Genomic DNA, 13,154 nt, shown 5'->3' with positions numbered 1-13,154 from the left:
TTTTTTATCGCAATTTAGAAAAGTGTGCTATTTATATGACCATAACTGTATATTTATGTTTAAATTAGGTGTAAGAACAGCTATTTTTTGTTAAATCTCTCTTTTCTATCACATAAAGTGATATGTAAGTGTAACATAAGTTCATGAAATAAAGATGATTTTACTTAATTATTTAACTGTGTTCACCATTTATTTTTCCTACCTAAAAGATTGAAATAATATAGCGGGTTGGGTTGGGTTAGAAGTGCAGAAACACCTATAGACTTACTGGGTTTTCATGTAAACATTACAGCTATGTGGTGTTAGAGTCTGATCATGATGAGTTAACACATCAAAACACATAAACTTGGAATATTTAAGAGAATTGGGTAAGTATTCATGTTCTTTTTCTACTGAAAAATAAAATTGTAAAATAGCTAATCTAACAAAAATATTATACATGATTTAACATATTTATTTGACCGAGAGCATTATGAGAAACTAAAAGATAATTGTAAATGTGCTTCAAGGGTTAGTCCTTGGATTTTTGTTGTCCTCCCTTTCAGCTAGCATACCAACTTGACAACCAGATATGTTTGCTGTTCTGTAAGACATTGTAACCTATTAATGACTTAAGTACATATCTTAAAAGACTTTCTAAATAAATTAAAAACATTGATTTAACAAGATGTATTAAAATTAAGCAAATATTCAGGTATAAATACGATCTATGAAATATTTTGGATTAAGTGTACAAATTTAAACTGCTCGCCACTTATAAACAGTAGCTCTTAGAAAACTGTGTCAATAATATCTGCTTTATATGAGAGTAAAGATTGAGAGTAAAAAATGTAAATTTTAATTGTATGTTTTAAAATGTTAACTATTTATTATAGACATTTTGATGAAAATTAAAGATATGTATTAAATGGATAATAACTGTATGCTAATGACTGCAAAGTAACATAGAGCAAATTTGGTTTATGCCTTAAGGAATGGAATCTTGAATAAAACTCAACCTTTATTATAGATCATTTTTCTCTTTAATTATTAAAAGAAAATAACTGTATGACAAAATTTGATAAAACAATAAACAGGTTATGGAATATAAACATGAAATAAGTTTTATTTTCTACCCAACAATAGGGTTTTTAGGTCCAGTTGAAAACTTCTCGTGCCCTTTTGCCTATTCAAGATTTGAAACAAATAAAGTATATATAATTACATATGTATATTTCATTGAGACAACATAAAGTATATAAATTATAAATGCATCCAACTTCTGGTGAAAAAATCCAGTATTGAGTGAAACTTTATTGAAATATTGCTCCGTTTTATTCACAACAAAAAAGTTGATTGTCATCAGTTTGTGTCACAGTTCAGTTCTTACATTCCTGTTTACTTCTAATTTTTATTTCCTTCCTCATATGACTGTACCTACTCCATCAAACACATTTCATGATCTCTGGGGAATCCTAACATACTTCATGTAGCTTATTTATTTCTGGCTGTGTAGTCTAATCAACAGTAAAGACAGGCAGTTCTTCCTGGTTTCCCAATTTCATCAATATGGTAGAATCTCAATGATTTCTTGATGAATGTCCTTAAGTACATGGTCTGAGCCCCATCAAAGACATTTCATGATCTCTGCGGAATCCTAACATACTTCAATTAGCTTATTTATTCCTGTTGTGTGGTATACTAATCAGCAGTTAAAACATGCAATTCCTCCTAGTTTACAACTAATGGGTCCCACAGCCCTTGAATTGTTGACCAGGATGAAAACAAATCATACTGTGTAATCATTCTAGGTACACAAAAGTTCACACAGGCAAGATATATGTAAACTTGAATGAAATTATGAGATTTTTGTCAGTCTTATTTAGCAAAGTCATTCTTTTTTTCATACATATTTCCACAATACAAGCTGAATATAGATATTTATATAAAACTTATTTATATAAAATACATATAGGTATGCATCTTCATACACATACGCTACGTTCCATCGTTTGTGCGACCAAAATCGAGAACGCAGCATATGTCTGTTGCCAGCAACAACATTATAGTCCGCGCCCCCTGTTATTTAATTAATTTAATGCCTGTTTCACACGCCGACCTTACTCAAGCTGCGTAATAACAGTGCCAACGTCGCACCATGTGGGAGATTCGGATTCGTTTTGGTAGATCCGTTTACGCTTTGGAGAGGCGACTCTGCCGAGACGTTCAATTTTGATTTTGCTTTATTTACAAATGAGAATATTTTATTTATGTGATTGATTTATTGTTTCAAATATGTATAGACGCCGTTAATAATTATATAAATGCATTATTAGACCTTTCCCTCTATATTGTAGTCTTTTACTTATATAAATTTAATCAATTAAGAACTTTCTCGGTCGGTGCTAAAGAGGTGGATACAATGTTTAAATAATTAGTGGTGTCGTTAGTTTTATTTAAGTTAGAATTTCATTTGGTGACACTTCAGAGCTAGAAGAAAGATACTGTAGGTATATCTTTATGAATAGATTAAATTAATCTCTAAGCAATTCATATGCGCAAGGTGATATAATATATAATATAAAAGTCATTATTATAGTTGATAAGCAATAACGTTTTTGCTTTAAAATAAGTAAAGTTATTTGATCTATTAAAAGTATTACTCGATTACGAATGTCACTATCTTTTTCATTCTCTAAGTTGTGTGAAATCTCTTAAAAATTTGTTATGAAATCAAGTTGCCCAAAGGCTTCATTGGCAAGTTTATTACTTTTTTGTTGTTCACTATTTCTTTCGTCTGGACTTTCTCTAGTAAGTGGCACTTTTTGGGTTAAATATGCAGGTAAATTTTAAAAAATTTGAGGCACTGCTGAGCAAACTAATTTTGCTTTAACTCTAATCTTAGTGAGTGTGCCATCAGGTAAAAGATATTCATCTTCACGGATAATATCATTCGGGTTAAAATGCTTGGCACAAACCACAGAATATTGAGTAGGAGCCCAATTATCTCTAGGTATGGCTTTTAGCCATTTAATTTTAAGTTGTTCATCTTTGGGGAAGCCAAAAACAGAAATACTTGCCTCCCCTGCTTTTAAACTACTTTTGTAATTAGATTTACATCCGGGAACACAGCGGGGACTACACATCTCGTGAGAGTTCAAATGAAATTTTTTATGTAATTAACAACTTTTTTGCTATTAATCCGATTGGGATGAAATTTGGTATTTGGAGTTTATTTAGGATGCAATTAATATACGTTGACAGATATTTGACATATAACACATTATATTGACATACAACGCGACTATATTACACATTATGTTTCTTTGAAGCATGATACCCCAACAACTGGTCCTCTCTTTCCTTGGCAGATAAACGTTAGTTCTCCTAACTGACCAGACCTAAGTACACCTGATAATTTTTGTTTTTTTTTTTAAGAAATCCTCTAAGGACCATCACTGACAGGACCTAGAGGTTCCAAACTGGTCCCCACGGACCCAAAGTATAGGAGCGAAGCGACTATACTTGTTAAATTACCTGTCAATAAGGAAAAAGGCATAGCGATTTTTAATTACATTAAATTCGATGACAAACTTGAAACACCTGAAGCAATTGTGCGAATTGACAATTACTTCATAACAACAGTAATTACTAATAGTGACGAAATTTCCAACAATTAACATTTTAAAAGCTTTTAATATAGAATTATTAAATCTCAATGAATTAAATTTAATAGAAAACTTAGATTATAGTGAACAAATACATGATAATAAGTCATACATTATCCAGGATAATTTATTAAAAAATAACCTAAAAAACATTGGTGTCGATCACTGTAATCAAGAAGAAAAACAAGCAATTAGAAACTTATGTTACGAATTTCGAGATATATTTTATTGTGAACAGATTCCTTTAACCTTTACAAACAAAGTACAACATAAGATAAACTTAACAAACGAAACACCAATTTTCACCAAAACGTATAGATACCCCGAAGATCATAAATCTGAAGTCAGAAACCAAGTACAAAAAATGCTCGAACAAGGTATAATTCAAGACTCAGCTTCTCCATGGTCAAGTCCAATTTGGATCGTACCTAAAAAGATGGACTCATCCGGAAAACAAAAATGGAGACTGGTTATTGACTACAGAAAACTAAACGAAAGAACGATAGACGACAAATATCCCTTACCAAACATCACGGAGATACTCGATAAATTAGGAAAAAGTCAGTATTTTTCGACCTTAGATTTAGCTAACGGATTTCACCAAATAGAAATAAACCCTGAGGATATACAAAAAACGGCTTTCTCCACTGAAATAGGACACTACGAATTCAAAAGAATGCCGTTTGGCTTAAAAAATGCACCCGCTACGTTTCAACGGGTAATGGACAATATATTGCGAGGACTACAAAACGAAGAATGCCTAGTCTATCTGGACGACATTGTCATCTTTAGCACTTCTCTACAAGAACATCTAGAAAGATTAAGACGAATTTTCACTAGACTAAGAAATGCCAACTTCAAGGCTCAACTTGATAAATCGGAATTCTTGCGGAAAGAAGTTAACTACCTTGGACATGTTATTACTAGAGACGGAGTTAAACCGAATCCCGATAAAATAGAAGCAATCAAAAAATTCCCTTTACCCAAAACACAAAAAGACATAAAAAGCTTTCTAGGATTAGTCGGCTATTATCGCAAATTCATCAAGGATTTCGCACGCGTAACAAAACCTTTAACGCGTTGCTTAAAGAAAGAATCCAAAGTAATACACGACCAAGATTTTATTTCTGCCTTTAATATCTGTAAAAATTTGTTAATTAACGCACCTATACTGGAATACCCTGATTTTTACGAAAAAATTTATATTAACAACAGACGCATCTAACTTCGCTATTGGCGCCATCTTATCGCAAGGAACCGTGAGCTCAGATAAACCCATAGCTTACGCCTCAAGAACTCTAAATGAAAGCGAGACAAAATATAGCACGATTGAAAAAGAGTTATTAGCGATAGTTTGGGCTTGTAAATACTTTAGGCCGTATTTATTCGGAAGAAAGTTTACAATATATACCGACCATCGACCATTAGCATGGATAGCCAAACTAAAAGAACCAAATTCAAAATTAATACGTTGGAGATTAAAACTAGAAGAATTTAATTACGATATCGTGTACAAAAAAGGCAAACTAAACAAAAATGCCGACGCTCTTTCTAGGATACAAATTAATGCAATAGAAAATGAATCAATGATTAACAATCCAGGAAATTTCGAAGACCAATTAGATACTTTAGAATACCTGCGACGAGTAGCAGAAAGTTTTACACTTTATGAATTACCAGACACAACAAATATAAATGCGAATAGAAACGAACCCTCATCTAGTCATCAAATCCCGAAAAACAAACAAATAAAAATTCTATCTGATATACAAATAAGACCACCGGATACTCAAATAATAAATAATGAACTAGACCAAACCGACTCACAAACGCAACATTCTTCGATAAATGAAACTACCAATAACGGAATAAAAATACTCGATGAGATGATCAATAACAAAACTAATCAAATATTAGTTTTGCCCCATATTTATCCTAAATTAAAAATCAACCAAGACAACTATGAACACCATAAAATTCTAACAATTAATATTCCTCAAACTAATAACGAACATTTAATAATCGAGTTTTTAAGGGACTATACTATCCTAAACAAAACATATTGTATCTATTTTCACACAGATGATCTATATAAAAATTTTAATGAAGTTTATTTAAACCATTTTGCAGAAAATGGCCCAAAACTCTTAAGATGTACTAAATTACTTAATACTATAACTGATAAGGAAGAACAAATTTTATTAACGAAAAACCACCACGAAGGAAAAGTAAACCATAGGGGTATAAACGAATCATTAGAATATCTAAAACGTAATTATTATTGGATAGGCATTAAAAACACTGTAACCGACTATATTAATGCTTGTGATATTTGCCAAAGAGCCAAATACGCACAAAAATTACCATATGCACCCCTTATGCTAACAGAGACACCATCAAAACCTTTTCAAGTAGTACACATGGATGTATTTTATTATGACGATAAAATCTATTTGACTTTAGTAGACGCATTTTCAAAATTCGCGCAAGCAATTCAGATACCCGGCAACAATGCTATTACTATATCTAACGCACTAATTAAATATTTCTCTTATTGCGGTATACCAGAAAAACTAATAAGCGACAATGGATCAGAATTTAATAATGATACGATTAAAGAAATTCTAAATTTACACAAAATTAAAATTCATTTCACTACTCCATATCATCATGAATCGAACAGTATAGTAGAACGTTTTCATTCAACCATAATTGAACACCTAAGATTATTAAAAGAAAGTTTCCCCCGAGATAAAGAAAATTTAATGGATTATGCTATTATAGCCTACAATAGTTCAATACACAGTGCAACACATTTTACACCTTTTGAATTGACACATGGACACACTAATTCCAGAGATCCTAATGATATATTTCTGTTAAAAGAATTTTTTAGCGATTACGCAGAAAATCACAAAAACAAACTTAAAAATGTTTACGAAAAAGTAAAAGAGAATTTACAAACAAATAAAGAAAAGGTTATTTCAAACTTAACACAAAAGGAGATACAAATGATATCTTCCATATTGGACAAATTGTATTTGAGAAAAACCCTTTAACAAGAAATAAAAAGAATAATAAATTTATAGGACCTTATGTAATTTCCAAAATATTAGATAGAAACCGCGTAAAAAATATCCATAAAAAATAATCCTGATAAAAAGGAGATTATACACATAAAAGAATTAAAACAACCGCCAAATGTTGTTTCAGATACCTCTCCGGCGCATTTGGAGAACTAAAGGAACCCATATTCGACGACATGACTGACAACCCTGGATTACTACCCCTAAAATTAGGAACAGCCTACAGTAAAGTAAATTCATGGTCTTTTATCCAAATATTTGACTTAACCAACATAACAAGACAATTTTATTACTTACAAGAACAGTACGCTCGAATAAAAGATATTTTTGAAAATCAAACCAATGTCTCAGCAACTTACCAAATAGGTTTCCAAAATACATATAACCTAGCACTTTCATTAGAAAACAAAATAATCATACAATTAAGTCAATTAAATCCCTTATTTAAAAATAGGAATAAAAGAGGCCTCATAAATGCTTTTGGCTCCATAATAAAAGCCATAACCGGAAATTTAGATCAAGATGATGCTCAAAAATACGATTATGCAATTAAAATATTATCCAATAATCAAGAAAAGATTAAAACAATTGTTAAAGATCAAATCTTATTGCTCGAAACGTCCATAAAAATATTTGATAATAATGTAAAGAACCTGACAAAGAATCAAAATATCTTAAAGGATAAAATAGGTCAAATCGAAAACACTATCCGTACAATGGAAGTAAAGTACATGGGCAGCTATAATTATCTATTTTTAGAAAGTTTACTTTCCCAAATAATTGCACAGTTTCAATCAGTATATGATCTCTTCGAAAAGATAGAGATAGCCGTCACTTTTGCCAAAATAAATATCTTTCACAACTCTATGATAGAATCAAATGAGCTCCTGAAAGAAATTAGCCAAATTCCAAAATATTTAACACAAAGTAAATTGCCTTTTGTTCCACAAGCTGAAAATCTTCTACTTTTCGAAAAAATATTAGAAATTAAGAGCTATAGCAAGGGAAATCAAATCATATTTATTATTGATATACCACTAGTTGAAAAAGCTAAATATAACTATTTTCATCTTTACCCTTTACCCATAATGAGTAATAACTCTTTTAATATGATAATACCAGTTTCCAGATATTTAATATTAAATGAGCAAAATCATGTATTTTTTGAGAAATCTTATAAAGAAATCATTCCGGAGGAATTCCTTTGCTACGAAACCAGTCCCATGAAATCCGACGACGATTCTCCATGTGAAATTCAACTCCTAAAGTTTTCACAAAAGCTGTCCAATTGCCAACCAGTCCCAGCGCATATAGGAAAAGAAAAATTCCAGAAGTTGGAAGACAACAAATGGATTGTTATATTCCCTAATCACACGGTAACTGTTCAAAGATGCAGTAACAATATCGAAAACATCCCCCTCAGAGGAACCTACCTTCTGGAACTAACTCCCGATTGTGAAGTTCACATTAGGAACAATATTTTGCGCAACTTTGTTACAATGAACACTAATTTCAAAAACATTTTATTACCTAAGCTTGATCTTAATCCTAATTATTCTACTTCTAATAATGTAATTAATTTTAAGCCTATAAAACTAGATAACGTTAATTTAAACGAACTAAGCGTAGTAAAAAGTGCAATTGAAAATCAAAAACAAAAAATTAACTCTATTAATTCGTATATGTATACAGACGTTAATGGCTGGATAATAACTATGTATATATTAATTTTACTTTTAATTATATTCCTCTTCATAAAATTTTATAGGAATAAACTAAATTGTAAACAGAAACAGATGCCTAAAAAGCAAAACACCCAGAAGAAAAGGAAACCAGACCAGGAAAACCCAAGTGAAGAAAGAAAAATTCAACCACCAAAAGAATCCACCAGCCATCAACCTCAGAATTCTGTAGCAAACCCCAGAATTCTTTTCTAAAGGGCGGAGGAGTTATATGCAGACACCCTTAGAAATTACCATTATGAGAACTACGCCCACACATGAGTTCCCGTGGAAACCCATGATCATACAGAATATATGCAAGCGCATTTATTTTAAGATTATAAATACTATTGTAACCCATTGCAGTAAGCTTTATTCTTCTCTTGACTCTGTACATGTAGAAATTAAAGTCGTGATAATTTGTAAACGTGTTGTTTTTAAAAACGCTATTTTCCCGTTCGATCATAAAATTAGCGAAAATATTGCCGAAGAAGCTACAGCAGCTCTAGTGTCTAGTACTGATGATGAAGACCAAGCTGATGATTAGAACAACAGTTTTTTTTAGTTTTTACTCTTTTAATACGTTAGGTTTGTACTCTAAATAATTTTTTTTATAACTATAATGTATATGATTTTTTAATGAAAAAAAAAAAAACAAAGAAGTGTTCAATTTTTTTGAGATTTTGGTGCAGACGAAAGGCATATCCAGTTTTTTTTTATTTTCTTTTTGAAAAAATCCTAATTAAAAAAAATTAAATATTCATTATCCTAGAAATAATATAATTATCTATAGCACCAAAAACGTTTTTTCAGCTTCTATATTTTTTTAAAATTTTAAAACAGTTTTTTTAGTTTCTGACAAAAAATGGAGCCGCATGGTCCTGAATCTTGATTTACTAATGTAATATTCGCTGGAGGAAGTATTACGAATGATGATGATCCAGGAAGTAATTGTGCAAAATGTAATTTATTATTTTATGACATTAAGTCGGTAATACAATGTACCAGGTGTTCTAAGTATTATCATGGAAACTGTGGTAGTGTTGACATGTGCAGTTTACATTTTAGAAAATCGACATGGAAATGTGAATTGTGTAATCCTTCTATATTTAGTGATTGAGTTTTAAAAAAAATGAACGCAAGAGAACTCTTAGATTTTTTGTTCAATAGTTACTACATATAATGAAAATGTGTATACTAAAAAATCATGTTAAATTTAGCTAGAAAAATTTGAAACCCTTTCAGCGATAAAGTGGATGAGATTATTTTGTATCTCATTTTGATGTTAAATTCACAAAAAAATGGAAGGAATGTTCAAGAAGTAAAAGTTATTTTGTTAGACGCAATCAAGATTAACTAGAAAAAATAATAAAACTTCCCCGAAAATTTTTTGTACTTTAAAAAGAAATGTGTTACATTAGAAGAGGCAGAAACTCCAGGAAGGCCAAATTGATTTCTAAAAGCTCATTAAAAACAAAAAGGAGAAGAGTTCAATATTTAGTTGATAATTAGAGCGCTGAAGAACTTCTTTTTGCGGCTAGCCTTGCAGAAAAGAACAATAAAGTTGACACAAGTGCCCTAAGTCTACAGCAAGTTTTAGCCCTGTATTTAGACCTCGATTTATCCGAGCGAAAATATAATAATCTTCGTAGTGTTGTAAATAGCTTAGTTGAAAGGACTGTTTCTAAGAACTTGTTTCTAAGTCTTTACGAACTACGAAAATCTAAAAAAGAAACATTTCCAGTGGAAATTAGAACATCTGAAATTTGTGCTGAAGTAGGTTTATAGGACTTGCTTAATAAAACTTCAGAAAGTATACTAAAAACTTGCGATATTAAAGCTAACACAATTGCTACCTTAGACGTTCAGCACCAAGCCCACATCCAAAGTTCTACAGTTTTTTGTTTTTCGCTTATTTATGGTTTTTATGCATTATTATACAATATTATATAACATTTTTGTATTTTTTTTACCTTTTGTATACTTTTTTATATGTGTATCTATTTTGATACACTGGCCTACGAAAAAGTTTTGTTAAAATTCTTCATGCACAGGCTGCGTGTATCATAAAAGATACTCTTTTTAACTAATTATCTTTGTTTTTTTTCTTTTTTTTTCTTTTCAGATGAACAAGCATATTATAGAAGATTTCTGCGGAAACTTACTGGAAGTTTAGATAAAACAACCTGATTAATTTTTTCTAGTGTTTAGCTGAATAAAGTTAATTGTGTTCAAAAGACTAAGTTAATTTATAACTGAAAATGATGGACTTTAGTAGTGATGATTCTGTTCAAGACCCAAACTTTCTTCTTAGCAGGGATGAGTATGAAGACTCGTCAAACGAAAGTGAAAGTGATGATGAAATTGTCAGGCGCCCTATCGAAGTAAGGCGAAAAGCAGCTTCTACAGATGAAGTTCCGCAACACGAAGTTACCGATTTGGATATGCCCAGCACTTTAGGCAATATGAATGGTTGGTGACAATTTAGACAATATGAGGCTGAATCCGAGTGGTTAAAAGAAAAACTAGCCAATATTAAATGTGAAATGCCTACCCATGAAGATCCACCCCATATTGAATACACCGCACCTTTTACTGGAATAAAAGATATCTTTGCTGGGATCTTGGCACAAGGAAATCCAATCGACTTTTTAGACTTGTTTTTCACTAATGAAATTATAGCTCTCCTAGTGGATTAACCGAATTTATTCGCCACTCAGCCTTTAATTAGTGTAGACACTCCTGGGCAGTCAAGATTCCATTCGTGGACCCAGTAACTAGAAATGAAATTCTCAGATTTTTAGCCCTTATTGGGAGGATGGGGCTAATAAAACTCCCAAAGATAAGGGATTATTGGAGAGTACACAAACTTTATGGTATTCCATTAGCACGCACCGTAATGCCCAGGAATCGTTTTGAATTAATCTTGAAGTTTAGACATTTTTCCGACAACACAACGGCTGATACTAATGACAGACTATATAAAATCAAAAAAGTCCTTGATAAATTTATTAAAAATTACCAAAAATCTTTTACACCCGGTGAGAAGATATGTGTGGATGAATCACTCATACCTTGGCGGGGAAGGCTTATATTCCGCCAATATAAACCGAACAAAGCAGCAAAGTATGGTATAAAAGTTTATAAGCACTGCACTGATAGAGGCTATACTTGGAATTTCTCTTTAATGTGGTAAATTAAAAGACCCAACAACTGAAGTTCCTAATGAATGTATAAAGACCGTTCCTAATAAAGACCGTAATGAATTTAACAGATGGTCTTTTAGATGAGGGTCGAACTGTGTATACCGATAACTACTACACAAGCAGTCCTCTGGCTTATCGTTTAAGACGCAGAAAGACTCATCTTGTAGGTACATTGAGAGCCAACAGAAAATACTTACCAAAAGATGTTATAGGAGCTAAAATAAAAACAGGCGAGATGGCGGCTAAGCAAACTGGCGATGGTATTGTTGTCCTAAAATACCGCGATAAAAGGGATGTCAGAATGTTGTCAACGAATACATCAGCTCTAAAAGTCTCTACCTCCAAAGCCAGAAAGCGCACTCAAATAATAAAGCCAAATATTATTACGGAATATAATGCAGGCAAGTCATCTTTTTTTTTTTAATTTTATGGGGAACAAGTTTGGTAAACGCCCATTTCTGTATAACGTATAAGTCACAACCCATAAGAAAATGGGCATCAAACAATTCAGAGAGGAAGTAATAAGTGGATTGCTTGAGAAAGCTGACACTCACAGATTTGCCTGGTACCTCCAGAAATGCACAAGCCAAGCACTACTTGGTCAAAAATGAAGTAAATGGAAGAAATTTTTGTGGGCGATGTGTCAAATTTTACAACAAATATGGTAGAAAAGGGAAAGAAATTATTGGAAAAATCGTTAGAGCAGCCCAAGTTTGTACCAAGTGTTCCGTATGCCAAGATATTATCTGTCGTTCTTGTTTTTATTCCACATGTTGCGAACAACGCAACCAAATCTACAATTTAAAAATCTAAAACCCATAATTGTAACGTTACCATATTTAAAATAATAAAAACATCTATCTATGTATACGACACAGTCAAGTGCCAAGGCCAAATTCAAAGAATCCTTCCTCTGTTATAACGGCAGAAACTAAAAATAGGTCGGTCAGTTGGCCAGCAAAGGTTGAGATGACAAGACGTCATCAATTATTTCATGCACCAGTGAGTTCCGGGAATTGAAGATGTCAGTTTAGTTGAATTTTTTAGTTCCGATAAGCGGAGTAATTACACTTACAAAACGTTCCAGTTTTTCTTTATATACCTAGTTCTGGTATATAAGGGGTGTAACTTAAAAACGTACCAGTTTGCTTATATACAGTGGCGTATCAGGATTCATCCTTGGAGGGAGCAACCTAATATTTGGGCACATAAATATTTTCAAATTTAATGAAAATATCGAACTTATAAATTATCAAATCTTTGTGCTGGGTGTCTACAAGTCCCTAAACGTGTTTGTAATACGTATTTAGGACGTTTACTTAATACAGTCAACATATTTGTACATTTATATTGTAAAGTTTGCTTATATTTGATCGGTTTGATGTTGTGATCATCAAGAGTTGGTCTCAAGTTGGATAGTGGTTAGATTGCTCAGTAACTAGTGCCAAAATAGTGTCTGTGTTTAAATGGATGGTGATAAAAATTTTGAAAGAC

This window comes from Anthonomus grandis, chromosome 22 (genome assembly GCF_022605725.1).
Source record: "Anthonomus grandis grandis chromosome 22, icAntGran1.3, whole genome shotgun sequence".
Lineage (NCBI taxonomy): Eukaryota > Metazoa > Arthropoda > Insecta > Coleoptera > Curculionidae > Anthonomus > Anthonomus grandis.
Note: the sequence above shows the minus strand (reverse complement) of the source record.